This window comes from Mesoplodon bidens (assembly GCF_964165515.1).
Source record: "Mesoplodon bidens genome assembly, contig: HAP1_SCAFFOLD_397, whole genome shotgun sequence".
Classification (NCBI taxonomy): domain Eukaryota; kingdom Metazoa; phylum Chordata; class Mammalia; order Artiodactyla; family Ziphiidae; genus Mesoplodon; species Mesoplodon bidens.
In genome coordinates, this window is record NW_027672072.1 from 300242 (window position 1) to 322628 (window position 22387).

A 22387-nucleotide genomic window follows, 5' to 3' on the forward strand; every position below is an offset into this window, starting at 1 on the left:
GTACCTTTGGTTTTTACAGACGGTTCTTCTTCAGGAGGGGCTACTGTAATCACTGACGACGGAACAAAACTCATTAAACAAACTTCCTTGACTTCAGCTCAACATGTTGAACTGTATGCTGTCATGATGGCTTTTAAACATTTGCCTTCTGTATCTTTTAATTTGTTTTCTGATAGTAAATATCTTATCAGCTTATTATTTCTTCTGGAGACTGCGACCAGAGGACATACTAATGACCCTGAATTATCATCCTCTTTTCGTTTGCTTCAACAGCTTATTCGTTCCCACGATGGCCGTGTTGCAGCTCTGCATATCCGTGCTCATTCTAACTTGCCTGGTCCATTGTCTAAACTTAATGTGACTGCAGATGTTTTAACTCGATCTAAACGTGATCTTTATCCTGTGCGTTTTCCTCCCAAAAATAAAGTTAAAGTTACTCTTCCTCCTCAATCTCTTTTCCCTAAAGCAGGACATATCCCAAATTACCGTCCTCCTCCTTTCCGTTCGTCATGCTGTCAAGAATGGCTAAGGTATTGCATTCATTATCTTCATACTGTTGATACTCATGGTCCATGTCCTGGACACCCTCATATTATGGTAAGTTATGATCAAACTGCTTCACAAGCAGCACAGCAGTCGCATGCTTTACACCATCAGTCGGCGGCTACGTTACGCAAAGAATTTTCCCTTACTCGTGAAGCCACCCGACAAATTGTTAAGCAATGCCCACAGTGCTTACCTCACCTTCCTGTTCCACATTATGGTGTTAATCCTCGTGGATTATTACCTAGTTATTTATGGCAAATGGATGTTACTCATATCCCGTCTTTTGGGAAATTACAATTTGTTCATGTCACTATTGATACTTATTCTGGTTTCCTCTGTGCTACAGCACAGACCCGAGAAGCTACTAAACATGTTATCACTCATTTATTACACTGTTTTGCTTTTGTGAACCTTCATTTTACAGGAACCAACATTACTCTTACAGGCCCGGCTACCAGCCGACGAGAGGATCTTAAGGATACCATCATTTGGTATAAAAATGGGCAAGCTATTAATATTAGAGGTCGAATCTCATATGCCTCGCCACTTTGGGATTCCGCTATTACTATGGCCAAGGTTCCAGGTGAAGATTCAGGAAATTATTTCTGTATGAAGCATTTACTTGGAGGACAAGGGATACTTATAGTTGGACATAAGGTTACTATTCTTAACAGAAAATCAAAACCTCAATTTCCTCCTTTTATGACCATTAACTTTGCTGGATCCAATTTTGAATGTTGCAATGCATCTTGGAATAATAACCAAATATGGTGTACTACAGATCATACCAAGGGGTCAATTCTTCTCTCTTCTATTCCCATCATAGATAGGTTTATCACATTTCAAAAGAACTGGGATATATGGAAACTAGCTCTAACTTATTCCAATACACCTGTTATAACTTGTGTTGCTCCTCCATATACACTTTTGATTGGTTCTATTAACATTGGTAATTCTTCCAAAGGAGGATATAATATTAGCTGTGTTAATTGTATTTTTAGCAGTTGTATGTTCCCTTCTGCAGGAACACAATCTGTGCTTATACTAAGGCAACCCATATATGTTATGGTGCCTGTACATCTGAGAGAACCTTGGTATGAAGATACTGGAGTACAGGCATGGGTGGAACTCTCTAAAGCCTTGCAGAGAAGGAGACGCTTTATTGGGTGGCTAATAGTAAGTTTACTTGCCTTGGCTGCTCTGTCTGCTACCGCGGCTACTGCCCGTCTTGCTCTTTCACAGAGTATTAATCATGCTCACTTTGCTAATCAATTATCTCAAAATACCAGTCTTGCTTAATCTTTACAAAGTCACATAGATTTACAGATTAATAACAAGTTAGATGAATTTAAAAACGCAATTTTGAGGATTGGAGATCAGATTAAAATTAAAATTGAGGATGCGTTTAGCTTGTCATGCAAAGTATACGTGGATTTGTGTTATTCCTTACAAGTACAATGACTGTATTTGGGAATGGGAAAAAGTAAAAATGCATCTGCTGAGTGTTTGGTCAGATAATAATATTAGTCTTGATCTTAAGAAATTAAATGCTGAAATTCAGGATATACAACATGCACATCTTGATGATATTTCACCAGAAGATGTAATTCAAACTTTACTGGATCATTTAAAGTGGTTAAACCCTTAGTCGTGGATTACTAGAGGGTTGTCAGGAGTTATTACCCTGGCCATAATTTGCCTATTATTGATAATAATCTTCTCATGTCTGTTTCGTATCCTCATGCTACAGTATACTACTCTCGGCACTAAGCTTCATGGAATTATTTTGCAGCAAAAATTAAAAAATAAAGAAGGGGGACCTGTGGGAAGCAATCAGCCTTGAGAGCAGGCTACAGACATGCCAGGCATGCCGCCGCTGCTCGAAGGGACTGTCCCTACTTGTTCCCCTCCTTGTTCCATTCCACGGGAGATAAATCACCAGGGCCCAGAAATCAGAAAGTATGTAAAATGAGACAAGCCAATCTGTCTCCACCCTGCACGTGCAGGTTATTTTGGATGATTCTGGGTTTATGGGTTTTCTGCCAGGGAAGTTAACCTTGAGCCGAGACAGTCATTAGATAATGTAAACCACCGTCTGGCAACCTTCCCTTTTCTAGTCTATATAATCTGCAACTGTAGCATAATAAAACTTGCCTTGCAACCGTCAGTTGTCTTGGTCCTTCTGACCCCATTCGTCGGTGCTACTTCAGTTCCTTACCCCGTCCCTTCTGACCCTGGGCGGTGAAATCCTCTTTCTGAGGCTGGTCCGTGGCACATATGAATATGTTTTTGTCTTGCTGTACTGCACATATGCTGTCTAGTAACAGATATTTTGTCTGCTATTAGTGTTTTAGATTATGTCTTTCCAAAGCGCTGAGGCAGTGCACCTATTTTGATGTTGCAGCTGATGCCTGAACGTATCCTAGCTGACAAATTATTGATTAATAAAAACATGAATTTCTGAAAGATTTGTACTGTTAACCAAAATCTGGGCAAGGAGTCTCAAATGTAATTCTTAGCCAGAATTACATGTTAATGAACCATTTAACAGTGTAAATCAAGGAACATCAATGTAGGGATTTCTTTTCATTTATTTCTTACCTGCTTGAAATAGCAGTTAAAGGTTGCCAGCTTGGTTGCAGATGAACAGACATTTGAAGTTCCCTGAACTACGTAATGTGGAATAGGATAGTAGACTTCCAACGCCCTCAAGGCTGTGACCTTGCAGCCATTTTACATAGCACATCATCCTCCTATAGGGATGAACCTTTCCCTGGCCCGAAAAGTAGCCACTCCGTTGAAGCTTTGCTTATTGTAACAGGCTTTTGTTTCCAGGTTACATGTCTGTGGAAGACTTAATTCTGAATAGAGATATAGATATTACTGGAAACTAATTGTTTTTGCTATTATACTCTGCTTTATCAAAAAAGTAAAACATTTAAATTGTGCTACAAAAATTCAGATGTCTTACAATCTTTAAACAATAAATGAATGAATTGCCCTTAAAAAAAAAAGAATTAAGCAGTTAGTTAAGCTGTTGGTCCCACATCAGACAAATTATCCTTATACCTCCTGTCAATATTGTTAACAGAGACTGTTATTTTATTAATCCTTATGATCCCATGATTCTTTCTTTCATGTTTCGGGGCACAGCAGGTGAGAGAGTGGGTTTGTTAAGCTGGGTGGGTTTATCCTTCTTTTATGCGTTCATTCAATTTTCTGTTCATTTACTTATTGTATACATATGGCAATAGAAGCTGCTAAGGCAATGATTGCTATTCTGCAAAACAACAAGGCACAGAAGCAGATGTCTTATTTCCGAGATTTCTCCCCCCAGGATTATTATGATTAAAGATCCTTTCCCCCCACTCCCTGGAGAGGACAAGGGGCTGCTCGCTGGAGGATTTTTAATGACTTGGGGAAAGGCTCAAATATCCCCCCATTATGGTAATCCACCCCAGGGGCAAACCACACAAGAATATTATGAATTTATTTTATTTTTCTATCCTTGCAAAGGTAATACTCAGCTCATTAGAATATGAAAACTATACTGTCAAATTTCAGAATTACATGGATGAAGAAAATCACCAAAGTGGCATCATATCATGTGTGTTATAGCTGTATTTACTATATTGACTATATTAAATATGTTGTGTTATCAATGTATTGTATAACTATATATTGAAAAGGCAAAATGCTGTAACGTATTTCAGAGAAAATAATTATGTTGGCCAACCCCAAATTGTACATTGTAGACGGGTCCTAGGAAAAGAAGATTTAATTCATAGTGAACAAGAGGTTAGCTTCTGTTTTCAGCCATGTGCTATTTCAAGAATTAAACATCATGAATAATACAGGATATAAGAGGAATAGTCTAAAGATGGAAAAGCACATTTTGATTAGGAAAGAGAATTTAAGTCTTTTTTTTTAAGGAAAACTGCCTTATTACTATGAGATAAGAAAATTGTTTCCTTCTTTTCTTCCTTGCTTTCTTCTTCTTTTTTTTAACCTTTTTAATTTTGGATATTTGACCTCTAAGCTGAGATGACTGAAAATGCCTCCTCTGGGCATCAACCTTTTTGAAAGACTTTTTCCCCCTCCCTAAGGGCTATTTGCCTCTTGGAGGCTTTGTCTACATTACTCCTCAAGAGGCAAGCATTTGTCCTTGCACTAAATGCTGACATCTCCTGATAAGAGGGAAGCTGCAGAGTAGAAGAATTGAAGGTCAGTATGTTGATATTGGTCTCAAGCGCACTGATGTACATTTGTGTATTGGGGAAGGGGAGTGAAGCTTGAGAGTGGGCCAGTGGGGAGGGGTAAATATTTTGTGATGCTGTCTACCTATGGGCTTATAAAGTTTACGGCTGCATTAGGAGGACAAGCATTACCATTAGCATGAAAAGTAGGGCAGACCTCAGTTGCAAAAGCTTCTAGCCATACACATAGGGCAATACGTAAATGATACACCTTATTGCATTCACCCATTCACCCTCCCCTGTTCACGCTAATTGGAAATTTCCATCCATTTCAGAGAAGTAACACAACTATCAATCATTTTCCCTGGCACGAATCTTCCAGGAGAAAGAAAATGGAATACACCTAGCGACAGAGCTCACGCACTAGTAGTCCATGTGTCTTAGATTTAATATCTGATGACTAGCTGCATTGAAGCCAAGAGGTGGTTCACAAAGTTGCTGCACATTAGAATCACCTGGGGAACTCTGAGACCTTCCCGTGCCCAGGCTCCTCCCTAGACCTACTGAATCAAAATCTCTGGGGCTGGGACCCAGACACCAATGTTTTTCTTCAAAGCTCTTTAGGTAATTCAAACGAGCAGCAAAGCTTGAGAACCAGCCCAATAATGGGAACAAACTTATTTCACACAGATAAAGTGGGGCAATTCATATGTTAAAAGAACGTGAATATATGTATATATTTCTTTTTTTCACTTTATTCTGTTTGTATTTCAAATAGGCTTTTTTTTTTCCTTCTGCAAAAAGCATTATTGTTTCCATTTGGTCCAAGGCTTGGGAGAGGGCTCCAGGGCGGTTACAAAGCTGCCTAGTGGCTGCAGAGCGGGGCTTCAGGCAGAAGCTCTGACGCCAGAGGGTCTCCTCAGACGCGGCTGGACTTCAGAGACTCCTGTTTGGCTCGAGGGTGAGCCTTTCAAAGAGATACTCGCCCAGCACAGCCTGCGGACCAGCCAGCCTGCGGAGGTTGGTCAGGTGGTCTCCCATCTTCTGGATGAGTTTTACCTGCTCCTCCAGGAAGCGGCTCTCCAGGAAATCACAGAACTGGGAGTCTGCACGGGCAGGACCCAGGGCGCGCAGATCCGTTAGTGCCTGGTTCAGATTCTTCTCCCTAAGAATGGCGGCTTCCACAGCATCCTGGGTTTTACCCCACTCATCCTGAGAAGGCTTCTGCGCATCCTGGAAGAGGGCGCGGCCGCAGCACTGGTTTTGCATTTTCAAGAGGCGCTGGGCGCCCTCACACTTCTCCTCAGCCAGTTGGCGAAAAATGTGGCCCATACTGTCCAGAGTCCCATTGTTGCTGTCGAAATAGATGCTCAGAGAGAGGTAAGTGTCCACAGATGCATGTTGAACAGGCGGTGGACGGCGGCCTCCACCTCGGTGGAATAATTCTGACGAACCTGTGAACTCGTGGTTGATCAGTGATAAGGAGCTAAGCTCAAAAACTGGTGTTGGCCTGTCCTGGAGGCTGAGGATAGCTGAGTGTCTGATTCCAAAGGTTGCGAAAGGAAGAAAGGTTGGAAGGTGGTCGGGGGCTGGAGCAAGGAGCGTCCCTGGGTCTGTTCATTCCAAACACTGTTGAAGCAAAAGACAGATCTGCAGGACTGCCGAACGCACTGCCTCAAATAGGCTTTGATATAAATGAACAAGAAGTCCAAGCAAGGACAAAACTTACCCTTCCTCCCACCAAAATAGCTGGTGATACTAGAATCTAGATCTGGGAAGGGATTCTTCCATTACTTTCTTAACATTCCAAGCCACTGGAGCAGTGGTTCTCAAAGTATGGTCACCTTGTAACCAAGCAGTACCCTATGGGGCCTTCCTAGGACAGACCCATCCACCATATCCTCTATTGTAGTTTCTCTCTGAAGTACTCAGATAATAGTATCTCAGGCATATTTCTTGAGTTTTCAGATGCTAAAAACCACCACCCAATGGAAGAAATGAACTCCTTGATGATCATGAGCACGTAGCCCTCAGACCTCCTGGCACCTAAGGATGGATAATGTTACCTGCCTTGTGGCCTCAACATCAGCCAATCAGAGGATTGTGCACGAGCTGATCACATGCCCTGGGATGTCCCTCCCTCACCTGGCCTTTAAAAATGCTTTGCTGAAATCCTTTGGAGATTTCAGGGGTTTTGGAACACGGACCACCCCTCTCCTTGCTCGATCCTGCAATAAACCTTTCTCTTCTCCAGACTCCAACCTTTAGGTTTGTTTGGCCTCACTGTGCTTCAGACACATGAACCTGCATTCGGTAACAACTTGACCAGCTTTACCAGCGTCCCCTGATAATGTGTCAGATATTCAAGTTTTAGGGCCCTATCCCAGCCCTATGGAATCAGCAACTCTAGTGGGGCTCAGTGATCTCTGTTATAACAGGCCCTCCATATGATTTTTATTCACCTTAAAGTTTGAAAAGATCTGCATTGTCAGCTGGCCAAAGTGTCCACCAGCAGGTGAAGGGGAGTGATGCCTGGAAAAGATAGGGAGTAGCCAAGGCAAGTACAGCAGCATTTGCCGTGGTAGTAATGGAGAATGCCTTTTCTCCACTGGTTGGCACAGACTAGTATCTGGGAGCAGTGGCAGGGTTATTTAGGATGCTTTACAATTCAATGTAGTGACCGCTGTCCTGGTTTGCCAGGGACTTCCCCTGTGTGAACACTTAAAACCTCATCCTGGCAAACCCCTTAGCCCTGGATTTGAAAAACTTAGGGAATAACATGAAATTTAGGGGAAACATGATCTAGGATTTGGGCGAGTCACAAGTGCTAATTACAGCTAAGCAAGTATGGTCAGCATCTAGCCTTCTTTACCCCTTTGTGGGAAGGTAAATCTGATTGGGTGAAAGGACTTATTGTTAAGAAATCTTTGTAGAAACATCCCCTTCTGCTTAGTCTGCTGGTTCTCAGTTCTGGCTAGACACTGGCATCGTCTGAGGAGATTTAAAGTTATTTTATTGGTCTAGGATGACCAACAGTCAGTGTGAGGGTTTTTAAAAAGTGCTTCAGATGATTCTAATATGCAGCCAAATTTAGGTGCCACTGCTTAAGCTTTTGAACCACTGCTACATATTTTCACCTCATCTTCCTATGAGAATATCCAACTGTAGTTGAGGTTTGTTTGTTTTTCTTTTTCTTTTTTTAACTCTCTTATTATAAGATTTACTGTCTTAAATAAGATTGAATGTACAGAAAATCCTGCTAGTCCATCTGGTACAGCTAGATACTTAGAATAATATCGTTAAGATATATACCATTTAAGTACTGTGACTGGCCTTTTTAAAATTAACATATGCATTGAATTAGTACAATCTCTTTTGAAGTTGTCATGTTGGGGAGCTATACCTGTAATCTGCTGCCATTGCTAAATATCTGGACAACTCTTATTAGGAATTGTTTTTAAAAATCTTTAGGGATTAAAACCAAGAGTGCTGTATTATTTGTACTGGGACCACAAAAACCTCACGAAGTTTCCCCACTGTACCTTCTACCCCCATCTCTAACCCTTGGCAACTTCTAATCTGTTCTCTATCTCCACAGTTTTGTTATTTTAAGAATAATATGTAAACATAATCATGAATTACTTAATCTTCGGAGATTGGCTTTTAAAAATTTTTTCTTCAGCATCATTCCCTTGAAGTTCATTTTAATTTTTGCATATATTAATAATTTGTTCCTTTTCGTTGCTCCGTAGTATTCTATCATAAGATTTTATCACAATTTGTTTCAACATTCATCCATTGAAAGACATTTGGGTAGTTGCCAGTTATTGGCTATGATAAATAAAACTGCTATGAACATTTATGTGTAAGTTTCTGTGGGAACTTAATTAAGTTTTTGTTTCTTTTGGATAAATGCTCAAGAGTACAAGTACTGCGTTGTAGGGTGAATCTACTTTTAGGATTAAAGGAGACTGTCAAGCTGTTTCTCAGAGTGGCTAAACCATTTTATTTTCCCACCAGTGACGTGATATAACTTTTCTACGTACTTGCCAGCATTTGATGTTGTCACTATAATTTTAGTTATTCTCTGATATCTCATTATGGTCTTAATTTGCATTTCCCTAATGCTAATGATGTTGAGCATCTTTTCATGTGCTTCTTTGCCATGTGTATATTCTCTTCCATGAAATGTCTGTTCCTGTCCTCTGCCTATTTTCTAGTTGGATTTTTTTAAGTTGTTTGGAGAGTTCTTTGTATATTATAGATACAAGTCATCTGTCTCATATGGGATTTTCAAATATGTTTTCCCACTGTGTAATCTGAGTTTTCATCCACTTAAAAGGATCTTCTATGAAGCATTTTTAACTCATTTTGATGAGATACAATTTATCAGTTTTTGCTTTTATTGATCATACTTTCGGTGTCAAGTCTAAGAATTATTCACCTAGTTCTAGATGCCAAAGATTTTCTATTTTTTTTTCTAAAAATGTCCTGCTTTTACATTTAAGATTATGATCCACTTTGATTTAATTTTTGTGTAAGGTGTGGAGGTTTAGGTTAAGGTTCATTTTTTGTTTGTTTTTGTCAAGGGATGTCCAACTGTTTCAGTACCATTTTTTGAAATGTCTATTCTTCCTTGATAGCTTTTGCACTGCTGTCAAAAACAGGTTAAATGTATTTATGTCAGTCTATTTCTGGGTTCTCTATTCCATTCCATTGATCTATGTATCTACCCTCCAAAATTACTGCAAAGTCTTGAAATTGGGTGGATTAATTCCTCCCATTTTAATCTTCCTTTACAAATTGTTTTAGCTATTCTTCAGCCTCTTCTTACCATACAAATCTTAGAAAAAGCTTGTCTATATCCGCAAAAACCTTGAGGGCATTTTAAGAGTAATTGTGTTAAGCCTCTTAACTTGGGGAGAATTGACATCTTTATTATGTTGTGTTTTCTAATCCATGAACAAGGTATGTCTCCCTATTTGTTTGGGACTTTAAAATTTTTCTTCATCAGCATTTTGTAATTTTCAGTATAGAGGTCCTATAAATGTCCTATTGGGCTTGTATTTAAGTATTTACTTAGGTCAGTTGTAAATGGCATCACATATTTTAATTTAAGCTTCTACACATTTGTTATTAATATATAATGTGATAAAATTGTGTTGATCTTGTACTCTAAAACATTTACAAACTAATATTATTTCTCAAGCTTTTTGTGGATTCCTTGGTATTTTCTCCATTTAGATTATCATGTCCTCTTCAGACACAGACAGTTTTACTTTTCCTTAGGCAATATAATAGGATATATTACTCTTCAACATTCAGTAGGATATATTCCTTCCTATTCAACATAGTAGGAATAGTCCTTTTATCTTTTAAATGAACTTTTTAAAAATTTAACTTTTAAATGTATGTATTTATTTATTTTTGCTTTATTTTCTTACTAGAACCTCCAGTAATACATTTAATAAAAGTGGTGAGAGCAGATATCTGTGCCTTGTTTCTGATCTTACAGAGAAAGCATTCAGTCTTTCACGGTTAAATATAATCTCGGTATAGGTTGTTTGTAGATCATCTTTATGAGTTTCAGTATGTTCCTTTTCTATTCCTAGTTTGCTTGGAGTTCTTTTTTCTTCTTTTTTTAAAATCATGAATGGGATTGGATTTTGTCAAGTGCTTTCTCTGCCTTATTGGATAGGATCACATGACTTTTCCCTTTAATCTATTGGATATGGTGGATAACATTGTTTGATTTTAAAATATTTAACCAACTTTGCATAACTAGAATAAATGCCACTTGGTCATGGTATATTATTCTTTTTATATATTTCTGGATTTAATTTGCTAATATTTGGCAGAGGATTTTTACAGCCAATTTCATAAAAAATATTGGTCTGTAGTTTTCTTCTTTCTATCATATCCCTGTCCGGTTTTGGTATCAAGGTAATACTGGCTTCATAAATTTAATTAGGAACTGTTCCTTCTACTTCTATTTCTTATCAAATCATGTAAAATTGGTGTTAATTCTTTATGTCTTGGGTAAAAGTGAAACATCTAAGCCTGAATATTCCTTTTGGGAGTTTTTAAATGAAAAAACAGTGTTTCTAATGGTTACAGGAAAACTGAGATTATCTATTTCATCTTGGCTGAGTTTTGGTAGTTTTGAGTGTAGAAGCATTGGCCCATTTCATCTACATTTTTGAATTTATAGTGTAGACTTGCTCATAACAACTTGTTCCTCATTAACCTGCAGGATATGCCATGGTATCCCTGGTTGCATTTCTGATATCTGTGATTTGTGCCATCCATCTTTTTATCTTTATCAGTCTTGCTAGATCTTTATTGATTAGATTGTTTATTTCCAAGGACCAGCCTTTTGTTTCATTGATTTTCCCCCCTATTTTCCTGTTTTCAGTTTCATGGATTTCTATTTCATCTTTATTATTTCCTTCTTTCTGCTTGTTTAGTGTTTTTTCCTCTTCCTTTTTTACTGTTGTAATATAGAAAATTAGATTATTGCTTTGAAACACTTTCTTTCCCAATTTAGTGCTATAGACTTCTCTTTCAGCATTGCTTTCACTTCATTCTGCAAACTTTGATCTGTTATATCTCCATTTCCTTTTATTCTATGCATTAAAAAATATTTCCTTGATGCTGTCTTTTTTACCCATGAGTTATTTGGAATTGTGATGTTTAGTTTTCACGTGATTGAAGATTTTCCTGTTGTCTTTCTGTTATTGATTTCTAGTCTGATTCCATTATGGCTAGAGAACATACTCTATGATTTTAATTCTTTTAAATCTGCTAACTTTTTTATGAATATATAAATGAAAGAAATAAGAAAACCTCTGAGTCTTAGCATCCAACACTTAGGCACATTACAATTTAAATCTGCTAAGGTTCTCTTTATTGCCCAGTATATAGTATATGAGTGAATATTCCATGGACACTTGAATATGTATTCTGCTGTTACTGAGTGTGTTCTTTAAATGTCAGTTATATCCTATTGATTGATGATGTTTTCATTTCTTCCATATTCTTGCTGATTTTTCTCTCTGGTAGTTCTATAAATTGCTGTGCTGAAGTCTCAAATAATAATTGTGGATTTAAAATTTTCTCCTTTTACTACTTTTTTCAGTGTTTGCTTCATGTATTTTGAAGTTCTGTTGTTTGGTGCACACACATTTTGTATCATTGGGTCATCTAGGTGGATTATTCCTGTTATCTTTATGTAATGACCCTGTTTGCCCCTAATAATTTCCTTTGCTCTGAAGTCTACTTTATCTGATATTAATATAGCCATTCCTACTTTTTCTGATTAACGTTCACATGATATATCATTATCTTCCTTTTACTTTGAACTCCCTATATCATGATGTTTAAAGTAAACTTCTTATAGACAGTATATAGTTGGATCATGCTTGTGAATTTTTAATCTACTCTTCCAATCTCTGTCTTTGACTTGGTTATTTAGATCATTTACAGTTAATGTAATTATTGCTATGTTAAAGATTAGGTCTACCATTTTATTTTTTGTTTTGTCTTTTACCTTAGTTTCTCAATCCTGTGTTTCTCTTATTTTGCCTGGTGGGTTACTTAAACATTTTTTAATAAGTCCATTTTAATTTAATTTATTTATAATCATTTGTGTATACTGTTTGTATAGTTTTCTTAGTGGTTACTTTTGGCATCACAGTATACATATGTAACTTACCATAGCCTACTGGAATCAGTGTTTTATTACTTCAAGTGAAGTTCCAAAATTTTACTTCCATTTAGTCTCTTAATATTCCCCAGTTTTAAAGTATGATTTTCTGTAGTATTTCCTTTCTCTACATTGAGAACCACATCAGATTGTGTCATAATATTTGCTTTGACCATCAGATAGTATTTAAGAAACTCATGAGGCTAATGATAGTCTCTTATATTTACCCCATTTGTTTTCACCCATTCCATTGTTCCCCTTTTCTTTCTGAAGTTCCCAGTCTTCTGTTATTGTTTTTTTTTTATGTTTTCATAACATTAGGTGATATCTGGGCTTTCCAGTGCCATTGGATATGAGTTTCAGGAAACACTGAGTCTGGCTCACTTAATGCTGCTGAGTTGGAGGGTTTGTATATGTTGGGCCTGTTGGCGCAGCAGGTGCTAGCAGATTAGACTAATGTTGATGGGACTAGTGCCACAGGAGGATGGGTTCCCATTCAGGCTATGCTGCTGCTACAGTAGATCAAGTCCCCCTCTACCCCAAGTGTGGGGCAGTGACCTGCTGCTGTCACTGCTTTGTATTAGGCTGCTTTTGCCTCAGGTGTGTGGTGGGATCCCTTGGAAGCTGCTGCTGCTGTCAATCACAAGGTTAAATTCATTTCAGAAATACTTAAGTATAAATATATAGCCTGGCTCCTGTAGGACCCCTGTAATAGTTTTTTATTGCTTTCATACAAATTACCACAAATATAGTGACTCAAAACAATTTAAATTTATTACCTTACAAGTCTGACATTGGTCTCAATTGAGTAAAGTAAAAGTGTTGGCAGGATCGACAGATGAATGGATAAAGATGTGGCACATATATACAATGGAATATTACTTAGCCATAAAAAGAAATGAAATTGAGTTATTTGTAGTGAGGTGGATTGACCTAGAGACTGTCATACAGAGTGAAGTAAGTCAGAAAGAGAAAAACAAATACCGTATGCTAACACATATATATGGAATCTAAAAAAAAGAAAAAATGGTTATGAAGAACCTAGGGGGCAGGGCAGGAATAAAGACGCAGCCGTAGAGAGTGGACTTGTGGATACAGGAAGGGGGAAGGGTAATCTGGGATGAAGTGAGAGAGTGGCATGGACTTATATACACTACCAAATGTAAAATAGATAGCTAGTGGGAAGCAGCCGCAAAGCACAGGGAGATCAGCTCTGTGCTTTGTGTCCACCTACAAGGGTGCGATCGGGAATGGAGGGTGGTAGGGAGATGCAAGAGGGAGGAGATATGGGGATATATGTATACGTATAGCTGATTCACTTTGTTATGAAGCAGAAACTAACACACCATTGTAAATCAGTTATACTCCAATATAGATGGTTAAAAAAGAAAAAAAAGTGTTGGCAGAGCTACATTCTTTTCTGGAGGCTCTTAGGGGTGTTTCTGTTCCCTGGACTTTATCCGCTTCCAGCGGTCACTTGTAGTCCTTGACTCAGAGTCCCCTTTCTCCACCTACAAAACCCAAAATGTTGAATCTCTCTGATTCTGCTTCTATTAGGACATCTCTCTCTTTCTCTTTCTACAGTTGGGAATGGTTTTCTACTTTTAAGGACTCATGCAATTAGATTTGTTCCATGAGGTAATCCAGGATAATCTTTCTATCTCAAGGTCTGTAACTTCAGTCATATCTGCAAAGTCCTCTTCACCATGTAAGGTAACATATTAATAGGTTCTAGGGATTAGGGTGAGGGCATTTTTAGGAGCCATTATGCTGCCTACCACACCCTTAACAAGTGACCTTGAGAAAATTACTAAGATTTTTAAAGCCTTACTTTCCTCAAACATAAAATGGAAAGAAAGCTAACTAGTTAATATCATGAAAGTGAAACAGTATATATGAAATCAACTAATTCAAAAAATGAGATTTCTTCTTTTTCTTTATGATTTACATGATTCTCAGAGTTCGGTTACTTGAAGAGTTACTTTTTTTTTAAACAGAACTAAGGAATTTCAGGGTTCAGGTGCTGTAAGATTGTCTGAATTATCTGAGTAACAATTAGCTAAGCACAGGTGTAAAGCATTTGATTTACTCCCTGGTTTTCTTTATCTTCTCATCCCAGTAAATGCATATCCCTTTTCTAGCTCCAGCCAGTAGAGTCAGAGCTTGTTGTACTGTTTAACTAAAGTTCAATTTAAATTCTCTCTACATCTCCAGATTCTCAGCCCTGGTTGCATATTATAATCACCTGGGGAGATTTCAAGAACTACCGATGCCAAATTTCTACCTATCATGGATATTTGAGGAGGGACCTGGAATGAAATGCTCTAGCTTATGGTTTTTGGAACCAAATCATAGTCTACACTGAGCCAAATTATTTGTGAGATCACCTCTAAAAAGGAATTTATCTGTGGTGACTAATGCTCTTCCTTTGTCAGTATGCTTGATTTGTCCCTCTTTGGGGGAAAAAAAGAGGGGGAAAAACCCCCCAGCAGTTGTGCTCCCTGAATTATAACCTGATGCTGTGGAATTAGTGTTGGCTTAGAGCGCACATCTTCGGATACCCATTCTCTCTCCTGCTTCCTTGCATGAACTTATATCCTTGGGCAGTGTTTCATCCACCACCCTCTTTTGCTTCTAATCTTAGCAAGTAAAGTCTCCCCTTAATGAAATAGCATTTCATGAGGCTTACTGGGAGCATAGGTCTGTTTCAGACCTATCCTATGTTAGCTAAAGCAGATATAAGTGATGTATTTTTGGCATTCATCCTTGTGGGTTGGAAAGAGAAGACAGAATTTTATCTTTAGGTGTCATCTGACTGGACAAATGGGCTCTTTCCCTCTGCTGCCTACCATGTAAAAACCTGAGGGTGTTACCTCTAGACGGTATCTTCTAGTTATCAAAATAGTTCAGATAAGTCAAATTTCTCAGTAAAAGATGACAAAACTATGGCTTAGGTGGTTAATTTTCTATGTCAATTTGTCTGGGCCACCATGCCCAGTTATTTGGTCAGATATTATTCTGGATATTTCTGTGATGGTGTTTTCGTGTTTTTTACAATTTTTATTTATTTATTTATTTATATTTTTGGCTGCGTTGGGTCTTCGTTGTCACACGTGGGCTTTCTCTATTTGCAGCAAGCAAGGGCTACTCTTTGTTGTGGTGTGCAGGCTTCTCATTGTGGTGGCTTCTCTTGTTGCAGAGCATGGGCTCTAGGTACACGGGCTCAGTAGCTGTGGTGCACGGGCTTATTTGCTCCACGGCACATGGGATCTTCCCAGACCAGGGCTCAAACCTGTGTCCCCTGCATTTGCAAGCGGATTCTTAACCACTGCGCCACCAGGGTAGTCTCCGTGATGGTGTTTTGGATGAAATTCATATTTAAATTGGTGTTGGACTTTGAGTAAAGCAGATTATCCTCCATAGTATGGGTGCGCCTCATCCAATCAGTTGAAGCTCTTAATAAAACAAAGACTGACCTCCCTGTCGCAAAAAGGAATTCTGCCAGAAGACCTACAGAAATTGAACTGCAACTCTTCCTAGAGTCTCTAGACAGCCTAACCTGCAGATTTTGAATTGACCAAGCCTCTATTATTGTGTGAACCAATTGTTTAAAATCTCTCTCTCTCTTTCTCTATCTTTATATAGATATGGATATAGATCTAGGTATCATTATTGATATCTAGATCTATATCTATCAATATATATGGGCACATTGTATACACATGCTGTTGGTTCTGTTTTTCTGGAGAAGCTTGACTAATATAGTGGCCCATATAAATAAAAGGATGAACCCAAGTTCACCCAGGTAGAAATTAGTACAATGAGAACTGGAACTTAAGGCCTCATGACTCATTCAGCTGTGAACACTGACCCAGAACTGGGGTCCTCAAACTCTGGCCCACTGATCAGATCTCGCTTGACTCCTGGTTTTGTACATAACATTTTGCTTGAACACAGCCACACCCATTCATTAATGTATGGTGCATGGCTGTTTCTGTGCTACAGCAGCAGATAGGCAGTTGCAACGGAGAGGTATGGTACACAAAATCCAAAATATTTACTATCTGACCCTTTACAGAAAAGATCTGCTGACCCTTGCTCTAGGATGCCATCTGATTTCTGATAACACAGAGGAGAATAATTCATGCACATTGGGGTTGATTGTTAATCTCCTGTCCTCCTTAGGTCAAAGATCTCTTAAATGCTCACCCTTGCAATAGCCAGCTTGGGGAGCATTGTCTGAGGATGCAGAAACATTTCTTGCCAGGTCTTTCCAATCCACACTGCTCCCTGACTATGGTTCTTAAAACCTATTTTTAAAAAAATTTTTATTGGAATATAGTTGATTTACAGTGTTGTGTTAATTTCACGTGTACAGCAAAGTGAATCCGTTATACATATACATATATCCACTTTTAGGTTTTTTTAGAGTCATTTCCAAATAGCCCATTACAGAGTATTGAGTGGAGTTCCCTGTGCTAATAAGAAGAGCAGGTTCTTATTAGTTATCTATTTTATGTATAGCAGTGTGTATATTTCAGCCCCAATCTCCCAATTTAGCCTCCCCACCACAATCCCCTGGTAACCCTAAGTTTGTTTTCTACATCCCTGCCTCTACTTCTAAAACCTGTCTATTTTAACCACCTACCACTCATTGCTTACTGTCTCTGGCTTCATGTACTTCATAATAAATCTGCCTCTTGTTCAATCCTGGATGACATGTTCCAAAGACTGAGATAATATCTTATTCTACATAACTTGTGCTTGATATTGTCTAACTTGGGGTCTTTATCTATGTCCCAAAGAAGACAGTCACACTCTGTCTTCTAGTACTACTAATAATACCACATTTTATGGCATGAATTTGACCCAATGCACTGAACTATCCCTTTAGAAACTGTATGCAACCTGTCACTGGGTTTTAGCACCGGGATAGAGCTGAAATTAGTGTTCATATTTAAACAAATCTACTTGACCAGAAACTTTTTGTCTCACCATTTATTTTATTACACAAGTAACTTCTCTCTTTGCATCTATGATGTAAATATTTTTGATTTCCTAAATTATCTGGAAAATTATTTAGAGCTTCCATTTCAGTAGGCATTGGAATTGCTGTGTTATGACTATTTCATTATTTTATTTCCAATGTTAAATTAGGCTTCAAGCTTTGGCCAAGAGTAGACAGGAAAGGGTTTTAAAAGAAATGAAGAATGGGAAAGACTTCTGATGCAACGGAGACTTAATAAAGATTTGCTTTTGAATCAAGAATTTATAATAAAGGTTTGAATTTGAATCAATAAGTTATGTCATTGCAAAATAGCTCCCTGGTAAAATTCCATTCTTTTGTAATCATTAAGTACAGAAATTAACCATCAAAATATGCAGTGATCTTTTTCATTTTCTAAAAACAAACCTATATCTAGATGAGAGGAGAATTCATTTCATAACTCAGGCTCTGGACTTACGACTCCAAGTCCTGTTTTCTTTCAACCATGCCTGCTAAGTTTCTGTCTACCTTCTTGAGCATGAGGTAATGGCTTCAGCTTTCATCTCCTTACTCAGTATATAGCTTGGTGACTAAGAGTAAGGGATCTAAACCTTGAGAACTTGGGTTCCAATCTTGACTCTAAAATTTACTTGTTGAGTACTCTTGAGCATGTTATCTGTTTTTGCCTCAGTTTTCTCATCTATAATATAGAGATAACATTACTTCTCTCAGCGAGTTGCTATGAGGGTTAAAAAAATTCATACAATGCAAGAATTTATCAGTTCTTGGAACACAATAAATACTGAAAAGAAATGTTAGCCATTATCAAGGGCCCCTCATTTTATGGATAATATAGATTAGTTTATATAGGTCTAATATTTACATATACATAACTATTTTGTACCTATATGTGTGTATACGTTCTTCTTAGAAATTGAGCAGTCAACATTCACATCTAAAAGTATGTGCTCTGTGAAATGTAGATCTCCTGTGTACAGACACAGTGCTGTAGTTATCTATTGCTACATAATAAAGAAGTCCAAACTTAGTGGTGAAATAAACAAAAATTGTAATATGTGCCCAGATTCTGTGGGTCAGCGATTCAAACAGTACGCAGAGGAGATGGCTTGTCTCTACTCTGTGACTGATGTCTGAAACCTCAGCTCATGAGGATTCAAATGGCTGGGGCTGCAATCATCTAGATAATTTTAATTCACATGTCTGGCCCTTGAGATGGGATGACTTGAACACTGTGCCCAACAAAGACTGTTGCCTGGAGTGCCTATAGATGGCTGCCCATGTGGCTTGGACTTCTCATAACGTGGTAGTTAGGATTCAAGATAGTGTATCCCAAGAATGAGCGTTCAGGGTTGAAGCATTCCAGGAGAATCATGCAAAAGCTGCATGACCTTTTATGACCTAGTCTTAGATGTTACATAGTATCACTTTATACAGGCGTTGGAGACCTTTTTCCATAAAGTGTCAGACGGTCAATATTTTAGGCTTTACACGCCATACAGTCTCTTTTGCAACTACTTAGCTCCGCTGCTGTGATGTGAAAACAGACACAAACAATACATATACTAAGGAACATGGCTGTGTTCCAATAAAGCTTCATTTATAAAAGCCGGTAGAGGCCTAGATTTGGCCCACCAGCCATAATTTACTGACCCCTGCTCTATTGTTTGAAGCCATGGAAAGCCTGCCCAAATTCAAGGGAAAATGCCCACATCTGGATGTGAAGAATGGCAACGAATCTGAGACCCTGTATTAAAACCACTACATATGGGATACTTAGAAGAAGATCTGTCTGCATACCTTGTTTCTCCCATGTATGGTGGATATGAGGTATTGGGACATGTTACATCTCTGTAAGCCTGGGTCAAGGTCAAAGTTGGAATCTGAACTCAATGACCTTGATTTCTGGAAGAATTGGTAACTCTACTTATGATATCCTTACACTCCTTACCCATATAAATACACCACAAAAGATAGATTTCAAGTAAACAGTTGCTTTATGGCAGCTTTTTATTATGTCTCCATTGACTGAATTATTCCATTTTGGTTAGAAACATGAGTTTTGTTTCTTTCCTAAAGAGATCTGCAACTTTTCAGATGCGGCATTTCATTCTAATGAGAGGATGATGTAGGTTTTTATAAACGGAAAAAGCAGGGCAGGCTGAGTTCACTCAGATCATACCAATGCTTACAGGAATAACCGAAGCTGGAACACAGGCTTCCAGGTTTTCCTGTCCTGTGCTCTTTTCGGTAGGTGCCATTGTCTGCTAGGCCTGGCAGTTATAAGTTTTGACCTTTACCTATCTACGCTATTGTGAAGTGGTTTTGGGCTTTGTTAGCTTTCTTATGAGTTTGTACTAAATTGTGTCCATAAAGTAGGCTGAATTCCTCAGGGAAGGATGATAGCTGTTACTGTGTTATTACTGCAAGTGTTGTGTTGGTTACTTCTTTTTCTTTTCTTTTGTCCAGTTGTATCCTGAACTTAAAAGTTATATTATCTGAAATGAACGATGTGCATCTGGTGGAAAACACTAATTTAAGGGATGAAAATTCCTGATGATTGCTTCAGTCAACCCTTAATACACACTGAGCTTCATTAGTAAATAGACAACTCTCAGACCTTTCCCTTGGAAGAGGTCGCATAATCAGGCTTTGTGTTGATTTCGCATTCTGTTCGTTAGAGACAGAACAAAGTAGAATAATTGGCTGGTACAGGGAAAGCAGAAAGAACTTTCTTCTATTTTGGTGATGCATCCCGTAATAAGGGTTGAAAATGAGACTGGAGGTAAAAACGTGAAACTCAGAAGAGCAAAGGAGAGAGGATATTGTTTCTTTGAAAATATTCTTTCAGTGTTGGCCCAGATGAAATATGAAGCTGAGGAAATTTTTTTTTAAATGATGATTTTTGTGTTAACAATGTGAGTGTGGAATTAGTAAGAATCAGAAAGCAAGCATCCTTTCCCACCAAGGACTTGGGAGCAAGTGAAACCATAAATACTCCCGGTTCTTGGAAACCCTTTTGGAGCAGTAATCAGAGAAGGGTAAAGGCAAAGCCTCAGAGCAGAGGTGTTCAGAGCAAAGGGATAGGAGGAGAACAAAAGGAGAGTGGATATTTTTAGAGCTGTCATTTTGAAATTTACCTGCTTCTGATTCAGTGCTGCTTTGCTACTGTGTTGATCCCGTGGAAATCCTCAAAGCAGGAGCAGCCCTATTTTAAAATAATAAGGTTAGAGCAAGTGACTTGAATCCAGGTCTCTTTAGCTCAAGAGCACAGAGGAGAGTGTGAGGAAAGAGTGAGGCCACAAGGAATTGTTCACTGGGTACATTTTCCCCAAACCTCACTAACTGGGAGAAACTGACCACTGGATTATGTGGCTTGAAGGAAAGCAAAAATGTTGAAAGCAAAGAGTGTGGAGCTTGTTTAGAAAGCAAGCTCTATCATTTGGTCACCTGCTGATGATAATAGCATTGGCTGAGTCCTGACCATTTACAATGAAGGCACTTCTGTAGGTCATAAGTTCCAGGAGGGCCAGAACTGAGTATGTCTGTTTCAGCATTTAGCATGGTGTAGCATCTTAGAGCCCGGTACATTATTGGCATATAGTAGACTTAAAAATGAATATTTGTGGATTGTCTGAATGAGTGGATGAATGTGTGTGATTCATATCCTATTTGCAGGTCCTATGCCCTACAGTGGATTTTCAGTGTCAGATTGGGAACGTATTTATGATGGGGATTGGCATTGTTCCCTATCTAATGGATAAAGATTACACATCAAAGGACTTTACATTCACATCCCAAAAACCTCATAGGAATTACTTAACAAAAAAATAAAATTGGATTCTGTATAATTTCTAATTTATAAGCTGGCTAGACCACTGGTATTTCTGCCAGTCCTCTGGTAGTTCCGATGATGTCCCCATGATGACCCAGGCATAATCAGAATGGCTTTAGGATTGGGGAGCCAAAATTTTCCTCAGTATTTACTGCTTTGCTAGTCCATTTAAGAAAATGGACTATTGAAAAAATAGCTTCAGACACAATATGGCATTTTATGATTTAGCATAAAATCTGAGAAATATAGAGGTTATCTGAAGCCTGCAATGGTAAAGTTCCCTCTGCTATTGAAGTTATTGTCTTTAAATAAAGATTCTACATCAGTAATGCTATATATATATATTTTTTTCTGATATTCAGGTTAATTTCCTATTCTCTATAAGGAAGTAATTGGTTGGTTGATATGAGAGATAGTGTGGCTTCCAAAAGTGAAAAGTATTATTTTATTGTAATTTCCAGCTACCTAAGGATGGGAGAGGCCCAGGACACTGCAGTCAGTATATTATGTGGAGCAGGTTATATTGTGGTTTATTTATGACCTTTTACATGTTTATTTTCTATGCAATTTTGTGTGCTCCTTTTTGAGTTTTGGTAGATAAGTGCTTTGTAACTTCGGAATACTTGGAGTTATATAGATATATATATGACATATATATATATATATATATATATATATATATATATTTATATTTATATATATATTATCATAGTAGTTAAAGCCGTGGACAGTGTACTAGTCTACCTAGGTTCAAATTCTGGCTTGACCCTATGACTTCCCTGTGGCTTCCTCTGCTCACCTATTTAAAAGGAGTATAATAAGACTGCTGTGGTGAATTATATACTAAGTGCTATTTAAGCATTTGCTATAATGATTATGTATACTCGAAGGCAAGGGACTTGCCCCTTGATTGTCTCTGTATTCCTAGTGCTTAAGAATTCCTAGTGCTTTCCTAGTGCATTGTCTTAGGATAGAGATAGCTCAGTATAGTTCTTCTCACTATAAAGTACTGTTACGTTGAAAGTCTTTGCTTGTGTACTAATAATCTATGACATATCTGCTGAGGACAAGGAAAGGAATAGTTTTAAAACTGCAATGGA

The 22387-nt window shown here is 38.1% G+C and overlaps 1 pseudogene across 1 annotated transcript in view; it reads right to left on the reverse strand.

Annotated features, from left to right (window-relative positions):
* Positions 1-5512: 5512 nt before the first annotated feature.
* The window catches only part of LOC308610618 (ferritin light chain-like), a 41892-nt pseudogene continuing 25017 nt past the window's right edge, over positions 5513-22387 (reverse strand). The window contains exon 2 of the transcript in view: positions 5513-6196. The product of the transcript in view is annotated as a ferritin light chain-like (transcript). The remainder of the gene's footprint in view (positions 6197-22387) is intronic.